At 39.8% G+C, this 21,211-nt stretch overlaps 1 long non-coding RNA gene across 1 annotated transcript in view; it reads left to right on the plus strand.

The window, feature by feature from the left end:
* Nucleotides 1-3,349: 3,349 nt before the first annotated feature.
* The window catches only part of LOC129530013 (uncharacterized), a 106,850-nt gene continuing 88,988 nt past the window's right edge, over nucleotides 3,350-21,211 (plus strand). Inside the window, exon 1 of the long non-coding RNA XR_008675528.2 lies at nucleotides 3,350-3,463. This is a non-coding gene — a long non-coding RNA (uncharacterized lncRNA). The remainder of the gene's footprint in view (nucleotides 3,464-21,211) is intronic.

Here is a 21,211-nt window from a genome sequence, read left to right on the forward strand (position 1 = left end):
TACAAAGAACTGAAACATATTTACAAGAAAAAATCAAACAACCCCATCAAAAAGTGGGCAAAGATTTGAACAGACACTTCTCAAAAGAAGACATTTAGGCAGCCAACAGACACATGAAAAAATGCTCATCATCACTGGCCATCAGAGAAATGCAAATCAAAACCACAATGAGATACCATCTCACACCAGTTAGAATGGCAATCATTAAAAAGTCAGGAAACAACAGGTGCTGGAGAGGATGTGGAGAAATAGGAACACTTTTACACTGCTGGTGGGTGTGTAAGCTAGTTCAATCATTGTGGAAGACTGTGTGGCGATTCCTCAAGGATCTAGAACTAGAAATACCATTTGACCCAACCATCCCATTACTGGGTATATACCCAAAGGATTATAAATCATGCTGCTGTAAAGACACATGCACACGTATGTTTATTGCGGCACTATTCACAATAGCAAAGACTTGGAACCAACCCAAATGTCCATCAATGATAGACTGGATTAAGAAAATGTGGCACATATATACCATGGAATACTATGCAGCCATAAAAAAGGATGAGTTCATGTTCTTTGTAGGGACCTGGATGAAGCTGGAAACCATCATTCTGAGCAAACTATCACAAGGTCAGAAAACCAGACATGGCATGTTCTCACTCATAGGTGTGAATTGAACAATAAGAACACTTGGACACCGGGCGGAGAACATCACACACCAGGTTGTGTCATGGGGTGGGGGGAGAGGGGAAGGATAGCATTAAGAGAAATGCCTAATGTAAATGATGAGTTAATGGGTGCAGCACACCAACATGGAGCATGTATACATATGTAACAAACCTGCACATTGTGCACATGTACCCTAGAACTTAAAGTATTATAATAATAATAAAACACATAACAAAAAGGGATTATATCATCTACAAACAGAGGTTGTTTGACTTTTTCTCTTCCTATTGAATATTCTTTGTTTCTTTCTCTTGCATGATTGCCCTGGCCAGAACTTCCAATACTATGTTGAATAGGAGTGGTGAGAGAGGGCATCCTTATCTCATACTGGTTTTCAAGGGCAATGCTTCCAGCTTTTACCCATTCTGTATGATATTGGCTGTGGGTTTGTCATAAATGGCTCTTATTATTTTGAGGTGTGTTCCATCAATATATATTTGGGATAGTGCATATATATTTGGGATAGTTAGGTCTTCTTGTTGAACCTTTTCCCATTATGTAATGGTCCTCTTTGTCTTTTTTTATCTTTGTTGGTTTAAAGTCTATTTTGTCAGAAACTAGGATTGCAACCCCTGCTTTTTTCTTTCCATTTGCTTGGTAAATTTTCCTCTATCTCTTTATTTTCGGCCTATGTGCGTCTTTGCACGTGAGATGGGTCTCTTGAAGAGAGCATACCATTGGATTGTGCTTCTTTATCCAGGTTGTCATTCTGTGTCTTTTAATTGGGGCATTTAGCTCACTTTCATTTACATTTAAGGTTAATATTGTTATGTGTGAATTTGATGCTGTCATCATGATGCTAGCTGGTTATTTTTCAGACTTGTCAATGTAGTTGCTTCACAGTGTCATTGGTCTTTGTACTTCAGTGTGTTATTTTAGTGGCTGGTAATGGTTTTTCCTTTCCATATTTAGTGCCTCCTTCAGGAGTTCTTGCAAGGCAGGCCTTGTGGTTACAAATTCCCTCAGCATTTGCTTGTCTGAAAAGGATTTTACTTCTTCACTTATGAAGCTTAGTTTGGCCAGATATGAAATTCTGGGTTGGAAATCCTTTGTTTAAGAATGTTGAATATTGGCATCCAATCTATTCTTGCTTGTAGGGTTTCTGCTGAGAGATCCACTGTTAGTCTGATGGGTTTCCTGTTGTAGGTGACCTGGCCTTTCTTTATGGCTGCCCTTCACATTTTTTTCCTTCATTTCGACTTTGGAGAATTTGATGATTATGTGCCTCAGGGTTCATCTTCTCATGGAGTATCTTTCAGAGAACTGGAGTTATCTGAATTTCCTGAATTTGAATGTTGACCTGTCTTATTAGGTTGGGGAAGTTCTCTTGGATGATATCCTGAAGTGTATTTTCCAACTTGGTTCCATTCTCCCCATCTCTTTCAGGTACCCAATCAGTTGCAGGTTCAGTTTTCTTTACATAATCCCATAGTTCTTGGAGGTTTTCTTTACTCCTTTTCATTATTTTTTCTCTAATCTTGTCTACCTGTCTTATTTCAGCAAGATAGTTTTCAAGCTCTCAAATTCTTTCCTCTGCTTGGTCTATTTAGCTATTGATACTTGTGGTTGCATTTTGAAGTTCTTGTGCTGCATTTTTCAGCTCCATCAGGTCATTATCTTCCTTTCTTAACTGGTTATTCTGGTTAAAAGTTCCTGTAATGTTTTATCATGGTTCTTAGCTTCTTTGTATTGGGTTAGAACATGTTCCTTTAGCTCAGCAAAGTTCATTATTACTCACCTTCTGAAGCCTACATCTATCAACTCATCCATATCAGCCTCTGCCCAGTTCTGTGCCCTTGCTGGAGAGGTGTTGCAATCATTTGGAGGAGTTGAGGCACTCTGGCTTTTTAAGTTTTCAGTGTTTTTTCATTGATTCTTTATCATCTTTGTGAGTTTATCTAGCTTTGATCTTTGAGGCTGCTGACCTTTGGATGGGATTTTTGTGGGAACTTTTCTGTTCATGCTGTGGTTGTTGTTGCTTTCTGTTTGTTTGTTTTTAACAGTCAGGCCGCTCTTCCATAGATCGGCTGCAGTTTGCTGGGGTTCCACTCCAGACCCTATTTTCCTGGGTCCCTCCCGCACCTGGAGGTGTCACCAGTGGAGGCTACAGAATAGTAACAACAGCTGCCTGATCCTTCCTCTGGAATCTCTGTCACTGAGGCATCAACGTAGGAGCGCTCCTACGTATAAGGTGTCTGGTGACCCCTGTTGGGAGATCTCACCCAGTCAGGAGGCATAGGATCCAGGACCTGCTTAACGAAGCACTCTGGTTACTCCTTGGCAGAGGGGGAGCACTGTGCTGGGGGGAATCGCACTCATCTGGACTGCCTGGATTCCTCGGAGCCAGCAGGTAGAAAGACTAAGTCTGCTGATACACAGAGAATGTGGTTGCCCCTTCTCTCAGTGACTCAGTCCCAGGGAGATCAGAGGCCCTGGTGGCGTGGGCTCACAAGGGGGATCTCCTGATCCGTAGGTTGCACAGATCTGTGGGAAAAGTGTGGTTTCCCAGACAGGGTAGCATGATCTCTCACTGCCTCCCTTGGCTGAGGGTGGGAGTTCCCCTTGCCCCGTGTGGCTCCCAGGTGGGCCGTCACACCACTCTACTTTTCCTCACTCTTCATGAGTCACACCAACCACCTAGTCAGTCCAAATGAGAGAACCTGGATACCTCTGTTGACGATGCAGGATTCACTTGCCATTTTGTTCTTCTCTTCGTGGGAACCTCCGACGACAGCTGTTTCTAGTAGGTCATCTTGGCCCCTTGATTTTTGTTTTTAATTCTGTTTATGTGGTGTATCACATTTATTGACGTGCATATGTTAAACCAACCCTGCAGCCCTGGTATGAAACCCACTTGGTGATGGTGCATTATCTTTTTCATACGCTGTTGGATTCAGTTAGAATTTTTGGAGGATTTTTGCATCTATGTTAATCAGGGATATTGGTCTGTAGTTTTTTTGTTGTTGTTGTTATGTCCTTTCCTGGTTTGGGTATTAGGATAATACTAGTTTCATAGAATGATTTAGGGAGGATTCTCTCTTTCTCTATCTTTTGTAATAGTTTCAGTAGTATTGGAACCAATTCTGTTTTGAATGGCTGACAGAATTCAGCTGTGAATCTGCCTGGTCATAGACATTTTTGGTGGCAATTTTTTTTTATTACCGTTTCAATCTTGCTACCAGTCATCCGTCTGTTCAGAGATTTTACTTCTTCCTGGTTTAACCTAGGATGGTTGTATATCTCCAGGAATTTATTCATCTTCTCTAGGTTTTCTAGTTTGTACATATAAAGGTGTTCATAGTCGCCTTGAAAGATCTTTTGTATTTCTGTGGTACCGTTTGTGATATCTCCCATTTTGTTTCGAATTGACCTAATTTGGATATTCTCTCTTCTCTTCTTGGTTAATCTCAATAATGATCTATTAATTTTGTTTATCTTTTCAAAGAACCAGATTTTCTTTTATTTATCTTTTGTATTTTTTGTTTCAATTTAATTTAGTTCTGCTCTGATCTTTGTTATTTATTTTCCTCTCTTGGGTTTGGGATTGGTTTGTTCTTTTTTCTCTACTTCGTTGAGGTGCGACCTTAGATTGTCTATTTGTGTTCTTTCAGACTTTTTGATGTAGGCATTTAATACTGTGAACTTTCCTCTTAGTACTGCTTTTGCTGTATCACAAAGGTTTTGATAGGTTGTGTCACTATTATTCTGCTCAAGAAATTTTTAAATTTCCATCTTGATTTCATTGTTTACCCTAAGATTACTCAGGAGCAGGTTATTTAATTTCCATGTATTTGTATAGTTTTGAGGGTTCCTTTTAGAGTTAATTTCCAGTTTTACTCCACTGTGGTCTGAGAGAGTATTTGATATAATTTTGTTTTTCTTAAATTTACTGAGACTTGATTTGTGGTCTATCATATGGTCTCTCTTAGAGAATGTTCCATGTGCTGATGAAAAGAATGTATATTCTGCAGTTGTTGGGTAGAATGTTTTATAAATATCTGTTAAGTCCATTTGTTCTAGGGTATAGTTTAAGTCCATAGCTTATTTGTTGACTTTCTGTCTTGATGACATGTCTAGTGCTGTCAGTGGATTATTGAAGTGCCCCACTATAATTGTGTTGTCATCTATCTCATTTCTTAGGTCTAGTAGTAATGGTTTCATAAATTTGGGAGCTCCAGTGTTAGGTGCAAATATATTTAGGATTGTGATATTTTCCTGTTAGACTAATCCTTTTGTCATTATGTAATTACCCTCTTCGTCTTTTATACATCGTTCAACTCCCTAAATCCATTTCAGCACTAGATAAGGTTAAATTCTTCTCCCATGATCTAGCTTTTTAGGTTCCCCACTAGTGATGTGTGTTCAGAGGCAGACATTTCCCCCTCTCATATGCTGGGAACTCACGGTTTTTTGGCTGTCTCATGGAGTTTGCAGCGGCCAGCTGCTACTTTCAAAGGGTCTGTGAATTCTTGCCTTTTTCTTGGTATATTCCTGTGGTTGTTCTTGGAGCAAAAAGCTCACAATGTGAGTTTCCACATGCTTTTCTGTCCATCCAAGTGGGAGATTTACATTAGTTCTGTCTCCTACCTGCCATTTTTCTGGTCCTCCTCTTTCATTTCTGGTATTAGTTATTTGAGTCTTCTGTTTTCTTTCTTGGTATAGTTAAAAGTTTGTCAAATTTTTTTGATCTTTAAAAAAAAACACAACTCATAGTTCTTTTATTTTTATTTTTACTTTTTCTATTTTCTATTTCGTTTATTTCTGCTCTAATATTTATTATTTTCTCCCTCCTACTAAATCTGGGCTTAGTTTCATTTTATTTTTCTAGTTCCTTGAAATATGAAGTTAGATTGTTGATTTGATATCTTTCTTCTTTTAATGTAGGCATTTATTACTATAAATTTTCCTTTCACTACTTATTTTACTGCATTCCATAAAAATTTTGGTATGTTGTATTTTTATCTGTCTCAAGATATTTTATTATTTTCCTTGTGATTTCTTCTTTGACCCATTGGTTGTTCAATAGCGTATTGTTTAGTTTCCACATATTTTTGAATTTTCCAGTTTTTTTCCTTTTTCTATTGATTACTACTTTTATTCCATTGTGGTCAGAAAACATCTTTGTTATAATTTTAATTTTGTTACATTTGTTAAAACTTGTTTTGTGGCCTAACATGTGATCTATTCTAAAGAATGTTCTACATTTGTTTGAAAATAATGTGCATTCTGCTGTTTAGTAAAGCATCTTGTATATGTCTGTTAGGTCCAATTGGTCTATAGTGTTGTTTAAGTCCTCTATTTCCTAATTGATCTTCTGTGTGTTTGTTCTATCTGTTATTGAAAATGGGCTATTGAAATCTCATACTATTATTGTATTACTACTATTTCTCTCATCAGTTTTGCCAATCTTTGCTTCTTATATTTGGCTACTCTGCTGTTAGGTGCGAACAAATTTGCGATTCTTCTATCTTCCTGGTGAATTGACATATTTATCATTATATAATATCTTTCTTTGTTTGTTATTACAATTTTTGACTTAGTCTATTTTATCTGACATAAGTATAGACAACCCAGCTCCTGTAGATATTTTATTTTTGGTTAACATGGGGATTACATAAAATATATTACAATTATAATAATCTATTTTAAACCAATAACAATTTAACTTCAACTACATATAAAAGTCTATTCCTTTACCCTTCCCCCTCCACTTTACATTATCAATGTTACAAATTATATCTTTTTATATTTTGTATTCATTAACATAGTTTTATAATTATCCTTATTGCTTAAGCTCTTATATTTTAAAATTATATACCTGGATTAACAGTGATTTATGTACCATCATTACAATATTATAGAACTCTGTACTGATCTATTTATTTACCTTCACAGAATTTTATATTTTTACATGCTTTTTTGTTGATGTTTAGTGTCCTCTTGTTTCAGTTTGTACAACTCCCTTTAGCATTTCTTATAAGGCAGGTCTGATGGTGAACCTCCCTCAGCTTTTGTTTAACTGAAAAGGATTTTTTTTCTCCCTCATTTTGAAGAATACTTTTGTCAGATTTAGTATTTTTGGTTGGCAAGTTTTTTTTTTTTTAATTTCTGCACCTTAAATATATCATCCCAATCCCTTCTGGCCTGTAACATTTCTGCTGAGAAATCTACTGACAATCTTATGGGTGCTTCTTTGCACATGACAAGTTGCTTTTCTTTTGCTGCTTTAAAGATTCTTTCTTTGTCTTTGTCTTCTGACAGTTTGATTATATTTTGTCTCAGTGTGGATCTCTTTGGGTTCATCATAGTCGCGGTCCTTTGAGCTTCTTGGATTTGGATGTCCATTTCCTTCCTCAGATTTAGAAAGTTTTCAGCTATTATTTCTTCAGAGATGCTCTCCTCCCCTTTCTCTTTCTCTTCTTGCACTTTTTAAGGGATGAGCAGTTTGAGGCTGACAGAGATTAGATTAATTACCCAAAGATACACAGTGATAATGTTGCAGAACTAAGTTCTGAATGAAAGACGATCTGAATCATAGACTCTGTGCTTAGTTAGCATCTGTACCCCATACTGCAGCTGGAAGTCAAGGAGATGATGAAGAACCATACAATCTGAGGCCATTCAGTGCAGGAGCAAAAAGGACTATGTCACTGAGTCAAATGGGAAAAAGTCTTCTTTTCTACTTGGTATTGTATTTACTTAGGAAAATTAACATACAGATAATTTTAGAATGGTTTACATTAAAACACATGTTTTATATGTAAATATGCTTTTAAAATTTAAAAAAGGATAAGCTTTAGTTTTTAAAAAATCACTTATGTGAGAGGTGCTTTTTAGCCTAGCTCTATCACTATCTCACCTTATAACCTGAAGCAAGTCACATTGCCAGGAAGTGTTGACCTTGGATTTGAGCCTATGACTTCTCAGCCCTAATGCTCCTTTACAGGACAGGAGCCATGTGAAATTAAGCTTTACAACACTTATATCATACTATAGCATGTGGCCTGGCACTTAATAAGCCCTGTATCAAAAAATGCAGATACTCCAAAATTGGAAATAGTCACCTGTAGGACTTACGTGGCCCAACTCTTAAAGTATTTTCATGGCTGTAGTGGTGTTAGGAGCACAGAGGTTGGTGGAGTCCTCACAGCTATCAGGGTAGAATAAGTCTTAGGAAAAAGGAAAAATGCAGAATGGGCAGAATACCTGAAAGACAGGACCAGAAGACAGGTGGGAGAGCTATCCCTACTTGCTAAACAGGTGAATCTGGAAAGGGGACATGTAAATAAGGATAAGAATCACTACAAGTTCTGCACATTTCTTTCTTTCCTCTGTCTTGTTTCTTCCTTCTTTCTTTCTTTCTCTCTTTCTCTCTCTCTCTTTCTTCCTTTCTTTCTCTTACTTTCTCTTTCTCTCTTTCTTTCTCCTATTCTTCTAATCACTATAGAAAAATATGAGGAAAAAAATAGGGGGAAAACAAAGATTACGAGATATTCTCACAATCATTCTTGCTGAGTTACACTCATTAACTTCCTTGCTAAATGGTATCCCAAATCTCCATATTCCAGTTATTTTTATACATTTATCATTCATTACTTTTTATAACAACATTATAACATTAATAGAAATCAAAAACAGACTACTGTACCTGCAGTCCCACCAGCTATATGAATCAAACAGGATCTCATAATCAGAGACAATCAGTTTTTGAGTCCTGATTTTGCCACTCCCTAGCAATGTGGTCTGAAGCTGCTCAGCTTCACTAAGCTTCACGCTCATCCTGCAGAATGAGCATGATAATAATGCCAACCACCCAGGGTTTTTATAAGCATTAAATGAAATAATGTACTTAAAAGTACCTCATAACTGTAATTTACTGGGTACTTTGGTTATAATTACTTTTGTCTTTTATATTCTCTTCCCACTCTTGTCCATAAGCATATAGAACTTTCCCAGCTGCGATTGTTTTACACATAAATTCGTAACTTGCCCTTTGCTCTTATCATGCACTTGCTTGCTTGTTGCTATATCACCACTATCATCATTTTTAAGGTTGTAGGCTATGTTAAGTGGATGTACCAAATGTACCAAAATGCATTAAATCATTTCCCTCACTGTTGAGTAGTGTATCTATTTGTGAAATTTTACTATATAGATAACAAAAATGAGCATCTTTTAATGGTTTGTAAGTTTTTGAATATCAACAGGACATTTAAACTCAAAGTCTCTAAGGACTTAAGAAGTTTTTCTTCTGAGTGTGTAAATGGTCAACATCAGGCTTGCTGCCAGTAAGGCTTTCATGAGCCAGAGCTGTTCTGCCACAAAGACAGTACTGAAGGACCCATAAATTGTGCTCGTGCCCCTGCAAAGACAGGAAACAAAGACAGAGTAGGGCCTGGGCAATGATTTCTCAGTGTGACTGTGTGAGTTACTATGCATATTGCTGGGAGCAATTATTTAGGAATCGGAATAGATGTAAACACAGCTTTCAAGCATCACAAGCAAAAGTCCTTGCCCAAAGAGGTTACTATTTAAAATCATCTAATTTGATGTGGGAACAAAGAGCAAAGCCACCCAGGCTTCCAGTCACAAAAAGTCTGGACATGAAATTAATGTCATCAGAGAGGTCTTGCTAGGAGGCAGGTCTGGGGCAGGTCAGAGTTGGAAAAATGATCAGAAGGAAAAGAGGCCAAAGTCAAACACCACTCAGGAGGAAGGAAAGACTAGGAGAGCAGAGGCAGTTAGGTAAAGCAAGAGAAATCAGAATCTAACCCTAGGGGAAGAAGCTCCTTCAAAGCTACCTCATTAGGAAAGACTAGGTGGAGTGGAGAGAAATGGCCCCTCCTTTTAATGGAAAAAACAAACAAACAAACAAACAAACAAACAAACAAAAAGAGATGGTGACTGACTTCAGGAACAGGAAGTGGCCCCAGAGGACACAGACGCTAACCATCATATAAACCCAGGGAAAAGCCAGACTCCATCCACTGTGACACATGGAAGAGGTGACGGGGAGTGGATGCAATCACAGACTAATTTGACAGTGTCATTTCCCTGCTTAAGACCCTTCAAAGGTTCCCCTTTGCTTTTAGGACAAAATCTGATTCTATGATATGGCTCACAAGGCCCTGAATCTTCTGACCCCTCCCTCTTGCCAGCTTCATGTCTTCTGACTGCCCGTTGTTCTGGTTCAAAGCTTGCTCTCTCAGTTCTTTGAAAGAGTTTTGCTTTCTTTCACTTTCAAACCTTCTTACATCGTTCCTGTTCCTTCTGCTTGCAACACTCTCCCTTCCCACTTTCCTCACCTAGCTAATTCCTATTCATCATTAGAGTCTCAATTTAAATGTCACTTTTTCCTGGAAGTATATGTTTATGCACTCCTTGGCATTCTGTGTATATTCTGTAGTGACACTGGCCACACTCTTTAGTAACTGTTTACTTTCCTGTCTCTGCATAATCTGTAAGCTCAAATGAACCAGGTACTACATCTTTCTTCGTCCTCGCTAACTCCCTAGTGTCTGGCATAGAGTAGGTACTTGATAAGTATTTTGAACAAAATAATAAATAGATGCAAGCAAATGAACCCATTACTTTTAGTTCATTCACCATTTACTGAGTGCATAGTCTGTAGAAAGCTTTGTTCTAAAAGTAGTTAACAAGACAGCATGGTCCCCGTCCCTGTTTGAGCCCTCTGTCTAGGCTACTGGGAGCATAGACAGGGACACAAACAATCCAGATATAATTAATAATCCAAGAGAGATGCAGAGTTCTCTTAGTGAATGGGGCAGGCAGTCATGTCAAAGAGGAAGACTCCATGGAGACGAAAGGATGGGAATGTGGCCTTGGAGGTCCAGTAATGCTTTAGCAGACAAAGAAGGGTGAGGAAGTGTGTTTCTGGGAAATAGAGTAGCTACAGCAAAGTCGTGGAACCAGGAAAGAATGGAAGATGTTCGGTGGACAGCGGGCAGGCTGGGTGACCACTGTCAGAGATATGTAATTAAGCTGTGAGATGAGAATGGAAGGCAGACAGTGGCCAGATCACAGAGGGTCGTATTTGCCAAGCTGAAGAAAATGGACTTTAGCCCATAGTCAATGGGGAGATATATATATCATGTTTGAGCACGGAAGTCACAGGAGAAGAGCTGTTCTGTGGTTGATGGGCTAACTGCCAGAGGACAACAGCCTGCATGATTGGGGAATCCTCATTTTGTAAGAACCAAGCCTGGGAGAAAATTTTCTAAGAAAAACCTGCATTTCATAGTTTATAGTATAAAACTGTATAAATGTTTATCCAATTACAGAAGATATAGAAAGAATGTTGGCTGAATCCTGGAATACTTCAATGAAATGGGCTCATTTGGGGCCAAACTTATGATATGCATTTACCTGGCATATACCAACCAAACAGAATGGCTGCAATATAGGCACAGGTGAGAGGTACAAAATGGCTGCAGTGGAAAGGATGAAGGACAGGAAGACAGGTTAGGGTTCTAACTTCAGCTCTGCCTCTGGCTTGCTGTGCAACCTTAAGCAAGTTCCTTCTTCCCCTTGGGTCTCTGTTTTCTCTGCTAAACACTTTTCATTTTAATGTTGTATAGTCCGATGGGAATCTCAGAGTACACAGTTTAATTTCAGAAGATGTCCCATCCCAAGGCTGCTGTTAGCCTTTGTGAAAATAAAAGAAGAAGTGCCCCTCCCTCTAGACACTTTACTTACTTTAGTTAGACAACTTTTCTAAGAAATATACAAATCTTTTCCATCTACTAAGGGAGGGCATCCCCTAGAGCTGTACAGTGCACAACCTACACAATTGTCTGGCAACCCTAGACTCATACGGTACTCATGTCCAAAAAGAGAAGCTGAGAAAGTCATTGGGTTGACCCAGTAGACACATATTACTGTTTTAGAACCGATAAGGAAGAATGTGCCTTTTGAGGTGAGCGAAGTAGATTATAAAAAGCCTGTCATAAGCAAGAATAACAATGACTCCCATCAACAAGGCAATCGTGGCAGTCCTGCAGTCTTCCCTTCTCAATCCACCATGCAAAACTTTCTGAAAATAACTTTAGCCAGAGACTTACAAGCGGATGTGGGGCCGGGGGCATGAGGATTAGTTGAATAGCTTTGGGTGGCAGAAAAGGGATGCCTTTCTGGCTGGCCCCTATGTAGATGATGACAGTTACTTGAGCATGTCCTCTCAAGCAAGATTTCCTCAAAATCATTTCAAAAGGAGCCTTACACTGTGGGGACTTTCACAGACACTTCAGACACTCAGACACAGACAGCAACAGTGGACTTGGCATGTAAGTCTACTGAATATTTTCAAGGACTGGTGTTTCCTCCTCCACAGAAGAAAGCTTTGTAGCACGCGATGAGTACATTTATCTAGGACTAACTTATTTATCAGCAACTAAAACATGAAATTAGCCAGTCCTTAAAGGCGATTTTGTCTTTCTCTGCCTGATGCTTTAATAAATCATCCCAATCAAGGTCGGCAGGCATTGGGGGAAGGTACCACATTTGCTTTTCATATTCTCACATTCTGCATGAACAATCGTTTTCCATTCAGGGCCTGTGATGACCCCCTTGAGACCGTCTGCATGATCTTATGATTTCTAGTTTCTGGGGGACTGGCCCTGTATTTGCCTTGGCAGACTATAACAGAAAACTTTCTTTCCTTTTTTTGGTTTCAAAATGTAAAATCCTGGGAATGTTTTAGAAACAGGCCTCTGACCAAGACAATGTTTCCACTGTAATAGAACATAACAGGGAAGGTTCTCATGAGCAGAATCCTTCTCCTTCTCTAGCCATATTTTTTTTAAAGAGTGAAACAGACTTTATGTGGTGGGTCATATTTCTATCAATCTCTCCTGCTGCCATATGTATGAAACACATTCCTCTTGTGTTGACAGCCCAGAAGCCCCAGAAGACGCCATTTTTTTTTCTACCAAATGGTAAACTTACAGGCTTCTAGGAGAAAGAAGGACTTAGATAGGATGGGGATGGTCCAGCTAATGGTCCAGCAATGGTCAATAATGGTGATGGTGACAGTCATCCTAAGGTCTAAGGTCAGAGGGGTCTTTCTCCTGGGCTAAGGGGCTGTGAAGGAAGACCTATAAGATGTGAACCTTAGCAATCTACTTAGGAAGACAGGCAATGTGCAAACTGGCCCCAGGCTCCCAGTGCTAGGCTAGCCATAGGTCTCTAGTAATCAGCCCATTCTGCAATGGAAGGAGTGCTCCTGAGGATTTTAAAAACCAACAAGATAAGAAAATTACTCACCACATTTAGGTTTTTGGTCTTCCTAGGTAGGCACTACATTAGCTGAATCCAAATTTCCTCATTGGGTATTTGTATTTTCTTCAAATTTTTATGCTGTACAAAACAAAACGAAACAAATGAGCATTCCTGACACCGGGATCTGGAAATGAGGAAGCACATTAACAACTATCATGATCTTAGAGAGCACTTTTTTAATTTTAAAAATAATTGCTAAATTTTCGTGATGTCTTCAATAATAATTTCATGAAGCCACCATTTATCTCATTTGATAGCCAGTTCCACATTTTACCTGAAAAAGGAAGCCATGAGGAAGCTCAAAATTTTGCTGTCTGCTAACTTACATTTTTTGCTTTTCCAAAATATTAACTCTTTGTGATGCTTTTAACATAAATGAAGAGAATAAATTTAGCTTTGACATTTTATCATGAAGTTAAGATACTAAAGGAAAATGCCAGAGTGCCTATTCTGGTGAGAAGGAGAGATGAAGAGGGAGAGAAAGAGAGAGAGAGGTGAATCTTTGAACTTTGGAGCCTCAGTTTTTCACTTGTAAAAACAAGGCTGTTAACACAGGTGGATGGTGGTGATTAGAACCAATGTACGGTGCCTCTTCTCGGTGGCAGCCTGATTCATGACACCAGCTCTGGAGGAACTAATTAAAACAAAAAAATGGGACATCACTGTCTAACGATCATCTCGGTCATTTTTTGAGGACCTACTGTGAGTCACACGCTGGACTGGGTATGCATCATCAAGCCCTCTCAAGTCCTTTATGGACCAGATGAGAAAGACATAAACCAGCTAAAACCTTCTCTGGTTGATGCTTCTTCACATTAACTCCATGAAGTAGATATTATTATTTCACCCAATTTATGGATAAGGAAACTAAGGCTGAGGCAGGTCAAGCAATTGGCCCAAGGTCACAAGTTAGTAACTAGAAAAGCTGTGCTTTTAACACAAAACCATGGAATGCCAGATTATCTGCTTTTCCCAGAATTGGTATGACTGAAATTTTTCAATGGTGTCATAGAATCAGAAATATTACAAAATATTACAACTGGAAGGGATCTCAAGAAATTATCTAACCCACCCATCTCTTTCCACAACTGAGAAAACTGAAGTTCAAATTGAATAAGTGATTTGACCTCAGTCACATAGAAAATGATTGGCAGAGCTGGAACAAGAATGAAAGTTTGCAGGTACAGGAGGGATGTTCCCTGGGGGAGCAGCTCTCCTCCATAAGACCACACTGCTCAGAAGAGAAAAAGGAGGGAACTAGCAGCCTAGGCTCCTGCCACCTGGCTCAGGGCCTGTCCTCTTCTAGCAGGGGTTCTTGACCTGCAAACTGTGAACTTGGATTGGAAAAAAGTTATGTTGTTAATTTCACCAGCTTCTAAGTAGATTTAGAATTTCCCCTAATTAATGAATATGGGTAATAAACCACAGCAGTATTAGCAGTACTTTTGACATGTTATCAAGATAAATTATAGATATTTGCAAATCTATATCTAGATTAGAGTAGTTGAACATATCTCAAAACGTCATTTATACTCACTACTCTAAAACTGTAGTACTTGTTCATAGCAAGGAGTACATATGTTACTGTATTACAAATTTGTTTGTAAAAACATTTTATAACTATATTTCAATATTATTTGTGTCTTTTGTAACCTCATTTATTTTATTATATTCATTTAAATACCATTTTCTGATATGGGCCTATAGGATTCACCAGACCACCAAAGGGGCCAGGGTACCAATACAGGTTAAGACTACCTGCCACATAGTAAACAGTGCTCTCATTCAGACAAGGTTAACCTCTAGGTGGGAGGACAACAGCAAAATCCTGTCTCACCAATAAATAACATTGTCTTCTAAATCTCCAAATGTGTGTCTAATGACATGCCCCAAAATGGACCTGAAATCAGTTCTTCCCATGATTGGATTTCAACTTTACCTCCTTTCCTAACTAAACACAGAAGAAAGATCGTAATGAGCCAAGAACGGCTGAGGGACAAAGAAAGATCTTGCCCCTGCTACAAATGCTTTTGGAAGGCAGAGAGCTGGCTTTTCATACTCAGATCACAAACTCGCCAACTAGCAACAGAGTGTATGTCCCCACTCCAAAAGTTCTGGAACACACAATCGCTGGGATCACAGAAGGGAAAAATGGGCTGAAGTAATTCCAAGAATTTCTCACTTAGGAGCACATAAAATGAGCAACAAAGTAATTAAGGGACATATCATTTAAAGGTCCCTGTTAAACTTTCTCTCTGGAGTTAACTGTGATTCCCAAGGCAGTCTGATGCTAGAGATGGCCAGAATATACCTGTAAATACTCAACTGCTGGAGCAATTATGAGAGCTAGCTGACCATTTCTCATTTGGGGAAACAACTGCCTAATTGCATCCTTAACTAAGTATTTGCAGATATTGTCAATACATGCAAAAGAGAAGGTCACTAAGAGCTATGACCATGAGCCTCATTATCACAATATGAAGTCCTTCTACAGCAACAGTGAGGAGACCCAGAAGCCAGCAGCTTTCCTGTGGATCAGTCATACTGATTGGACAGAGAGGAATGAAATAAGATAGGAAAAGTGAACAAACTATGTTATTCTCCAAGGGCCTGAACCAGGCTTCTGGAATGGTCAGCCTCAATCAGGCTTATTTAACTGCAAGAGAAGTGGCCCCAAGGTACCACATGAGGAATGAGACAGGGAGGGCAGCTGGCTCCCCTATTTTCAGACCTGGCATGATACAGTACTGGTTGAACACTTGTAAAGTTTGGTCAGACCCTCCAAAGCAACCCTGCCTTCATTAACGATGCATCACATGGATTGAATTGTGGCCATTGCTCTGAATTGCTACATCTGCCCGCAGAGCTGACTGAAGATGTGACTTTTTAAAAACAACTGCAAAGCTCAAGATTTGGCTATAAAAAGCTTCTCTTCTCTTTTATAATCATCAAAGGAATTGGGGAAGGGTTTCACTTGACTGTGTCTGTCAGTACCATGATCACACTCACCTGTTGGTCAGACAGCTGCTTCCTGTTCACCCTGACAAATCAGAGACTCAAGAAATGCCAGAGGTGGGAGGGCCTTTGGAGCACATGAAGGCCCACTCCTCATGTATTTTTCAGATGAGGAAGTAGAGGGAGAGAAGAGGCTTGTTGGAGATCACACAGAAAGTTAGGGAGAGAACTGAGACAAGAATCCAGTCCTCCAGGGGCAGTGGCCAGGGTACCACCTGCTTGTCAACTGCTCCTTAATATGAAATGTACATAGATGACCCCTGAAAGTAAATAATATGTGTGATAGAACATTGACAGATCCAAGACAAGTCACTTCTGGCTTCCTCTTCCTCCTAAACCTATCCCAAGGAGCACTCAGCTGTACCCCAATTCTGATTAATACCTGGCAGATAGAATTCCCTGTACCTGCGTTGTCCCCAAGATTTCCTAAAGTGAATGCCATGGGAAAAAATGCATAAACTAATGATGGCTGGAGATGGCAGAATCTTGTGGCAGCCAAAGCCATAAAAACAGAGAACAACTATTTTCTAGGTATAAATATAAAACTCCTCTGGGAATTTATCTGAAGGAAAAGTGTTTCTGTAAAACTGAGTTATAATCTAAATTATATTATTTGGAGCTATGTACATGTGGACTAATAAATAACACATAAAATAAAACGGCACTTTATGAGGAAGACTCATCCTGTATTTCAAGTATTTTCTCACTCTAAAATTTGTTATTTAATATGGACGCTTTTTGCCACAAAATGTCTAGAGTTTATTCAATATCTTTTATGTGCTTTACAAGGTCATTAGAGAATTTATTTGCTCTTTCCCTTACAGATTGGAAGGTGGGCAGTGATATATGAGGTTTCACATTTTATTTATTCACCAAACTGTTCCAGATGTGATCCCATCATTTATCCACTGACACATCAAACCTGCTGGGTGCCCTGCACACTGACCTCCTCCCAACGTTTTCTTTCATGCTCTTAAAGTTATAGCAGGGCTCACTTCGATGGGAAGACAAGAGAATTGCTATTTGGGGAGAGGTGGTGGCAAGAGGGAGATGATCAAACTTCAGTAATAAAACATTTAATTGCTTGGCTACAATTTGGAAACAATATCCAGGTGGAAAACTGACCCAATACCTTTCACCTAAACCACTGCTTCCTGCTTGCCCTCCACACAGGGCTGCATGCCTCAGATTTGGAATGTGCAGAATCTGAATAAATGGAATTGAGCAGGTACTAAATCATTTCCCCCTTCTGCAAGTGATTTGTCACCGTAATAAGCATTCTGAGGGTGATAGACCTTTTATTACTACACACTGTTAAGCAGGAAGGAGGCTGCAATGTATTCCTGGCACTCTTTAGGAAAAATAATTACCCCATGCAGACATTATTTAAAATATCGATTTAACAGAAAGAGTTATATTTAAACCCAAGTGCTTATTTAGTACGAAATATGAAACATTGTTATGTTTGCATTGGAGAAGATAATGGTGACTCATTCTATGCCACCACAGTCTCTGAGATGCAATCCACATTTTCCAAAACAACCTCTCACATATTTTGGTAGGGACAAAGAGAGAAAGAGGCTTCCCAAAAGAGGGTTTCTCGTTTGGGAAGCCTCTCCATAATGCCAGTTTTATGTATACTATAAGCACTCATGCTGCCATCTAACATTTGAAAAGCATTTTATAATTTGCTTAATGATGTCATATGCTTTATCCTGTTTGATCCCTACAACAGCGTTATGAGGATTTCAGGGCTGATGTTATTAGTCCCATATTCCAGAGGAAAATACTGGGGCTCAGAGAGACTGAAATGATCATGAAAAAGTATACTATATATCTAGAATTGGCACTGTAGCCAGTGTTGCCAAACTTAGTAAAAGTAATTTAGCATATTACATGGTACATAGCTGTACTAAAATATTATTCATTATTTATTTGAAATTCAAATTCAACTGTGTATTGTGTATTTTATCTGGTTACTCTAACTGTAATGGGATGCCAAAATGAGAAGTCCTAATCCCTTCTTGCCTCTGGTTAGAAAAGTGTGGGTGACTGGCCCACAGTCCCATGGTAAGTAAATGGCAAAGTTGGAAATTCAGGTCATTTATTTCACCTCTTAGCTGAGTACCGACACTTGGGACCAGAGGCAGGAGAATGGGCACACGCTGTGGTGTTGTGACAGGATGTCAACATGCTCAGGCCAACAGAGGTGACAAACAGTTCTCTCAGGCCCTTGGAGTTCCTATGCACAGCTAATGCAATGATCCAAGGGCCGTCTTTGCCTGGAATCACCCACACTTATCCAAATCCAAACTAACTCAACCTAACAACCACAGTACCAAAATGGACGGTTCTCTTAAAGTGGACATAAGAATATATGCTCAGTCTCAACCCAAAATACAGAAATGTACATCAAAGCAATGCAATACCATTTTTCTGCTTATCACATTGGCAACACACTACACTATATTATACTTGGTGTGGATAAGAGGGGGAGTAAGAAAATGACCTCTTTTATACTGTTAGTGAGAGTATAAATAGAGGTCACCTTTCTGGAGACTGATTTGGCACTATCCATGGCAATGCAAAACTCACCTACAATTTGACCCAGCATTTTCTAAGATATGACAACAAAAGCACAAGCAACTAAGATAGCTGATTATATGTGTCAAGTTGACTGGGCTAACAGATGCCCAGATAGGTGTTTAAACATTATTTCTAGGTATGTGTGTGTGATATTGTTTGGCTGTGTCCCCACCCAAATTTCATATTAAATTGTACTTCTGATATTCCCCACGTGTCATGGAAGGGACCCAGTAGGTGGTAATTGAATCATGGGGGCAGATTTTTCCCATGCTGTTCTTGTCACAGTAAATAAGTCTCATGAAATTTGATGGTTTTATAAAGGGCAGGTCACCTGCACACACTCTTGCCTGACCCCACGTAAGATGTGCTTTTCCTCCTCTTTTGCATTCCACCATGATTGTGAGGCCTTCCCAGCCATGTGGAGCTATAAGTCCATTAAACCTCTTTTTCTTTATAAATTACCCAGTCTTGGATATGTCTTTATTAGCAGCATGAGAACAGACTAATACAGTAAATTGGTACCGGTAGAGTGGGGTGCTGCTGTAAAGATACCTGAAAATGTGGAAGTGACTTTGGAACTGGGTGATAGGCAGAGGTTGGAACAGTTAGGAGGGCTCAGAAGAAGACAAGAAAATGTGGGAAACTTTGGAACTCCCTAGAGACTTGGAGGGCTCAGAAGACAGGAAGATTTGAGAAAGTTTAGAAATTCCTAGAGACTTGTTGAATGGCTTTGACAAAAATGCTGATAGTGATATGGACAATGAAATCCAGGCTGAGGTGGTCTCAGATGGAGATGAGGAACTTGTTGAGAACAGGAGTAAAGGTCATTCTTGCTATTCAAAGAGACATGACATTTTGCCCCTGCCCTAGAGATCTGTGGAAATTTGAACTTGAGAGAGATGATTTAGGGCATCTGGTGGAAGAAATTGCTAAGCAGCAAAGTGTTCAAGAGGTGACAGAACATAAAAGTTTGGAAAATTTGCAACCTGACGACGCAGTAGAAAAGAAAAACCCATTTTCTAGGGAGAAATTCAAGCTGGCTGCAGAAATTTGCATAAGTAACAAGGAGACAAATATTAATCACCAAGATGATGGGAAAATGTCTCCAGGGCATGTCAGAGACCTTTATGGCAACCCCTCCCATCACAGGCCCAGAAACCTAGGAAGGAAAAATGGTTTCATGGGCCAGGCCCAGGACTCCCCTGCTGTGTGCAGCTTAGGGACTTAGTGCCCTGCATCCCAGCCACTGCAGTCATGGCTGAAAGAAGCCAGGGTACAGCTCAGGCTGTGGCTTCAGAGGGTACAAGCCCCAAGCCTTGGCAGCTTCCACGTAGTGTTGAGCCTGTGGGTATACAGAAGTCAAGAATTGAGGTTTGGGAACCTCCACCTAGATTTCAGAAGATGTATGGAAATGCCTGGGTGTCCAGGCAGAAGTTTGCTGCAGGGGTGGAGTCCTCATGGAGAACCTCTGCTATGGCAGAGCAGAAAGGAAATGCAGGGTAGGAGCCCCCACACAGAGTCCCCACTGAGGCACTGCCTAGTGGAGTTGTGAGAAGAGGGCCACTGTCCTCCAGACCCCAGAATTTTAGAGCCACCAACAGCTTGCACCATGCACCTGGAAAAGCCACAGATGCTCAACCCCAGCCCATGAAAGAAGCTGGAAGGGGAGCTGTACCCTGCAAAACCACCGGGGCCAAGCTACCCAAGGCCATGGGAGCCCACCTCTTGCATCAGCGTGACCTGGATGTGAGTCATGGAGTCAAAGGAGATCATTTTGGAGCTTTAAGACTTGACTGCCCCCGTGGATTTCAGACTTGCATGGAGCCTGTAGTCCCTTTGTTTTTGTCAATTTATCCTGTTTGGACTGGGAACATTTACCCAATGCCTGTACCTCCATTGTATCTAGGAGGTAACTAACTTGCTTTCTATTTTACAGGCTCAAGCTGGAAGGGACTTGTCTTAGATGAGAGTTTGGACTTGGACTTTTGAGTTAATGCTAAAATGAGTTAAAATTTTGGGGTACTGCTAGGAAGGCATGATTGGTTTTGAAATGTGAGGATATGAGGTTTGGGAGCATCCAGGGATGAACTGATATGGTTTGGCTGTGTCCCCATCCAAATATCATCTTGACCTGTAGTTCCCATAATCCCCACGTGTCCTGGGAGGAATCCAGTGGGAGGTAATTGAAATATGGGGGCGGGTTTTTCCCATGCTCTTCTTGTGATAGTGAATAAGTCTCACAATATCTGATTGTTTTATAAAGGGCAGTTTCCCTGCACACACACTCTTGCCTGCTGCCATGTAAGACATGCCTTTTCTCCTCCTTTGCCTTCTGCCATGATTGTGAGTCCACCCAAGCCGTGTAGAACTGTGAGTCCATTAAACCTCTTTTTCTTTACAAATTACCCAGTACTGGGTATGTCCTTATTAGCAGTGTGAAAAGGAGCTAATACAGTGTGAGAGTGTTTTTAGAAAAGATTAGCATTTGAATTGCTAGACCTAGTAAAAAATATTTTCTTCAGCATTGTGGGTGAGCATCAGAGCATCATCCAATTTATAGACAGCCTAGATAGAACAAAAAGGCAGAGGAAGG

This window comes from Gorilla gorilla, chromosome X, assembly GCF_029281585.2.
Source record: "Gorilla gorilla gorilla isolate KB3781 chromosome X, NHGRI_mGorGor1-v2.1_pri, whole genome shotgun sequence".
NCBI lineage: Eukaryota > Metazoa > Chordata > Mammalia > Primates > Hominidae > Gorilla > Gorilla gorilla.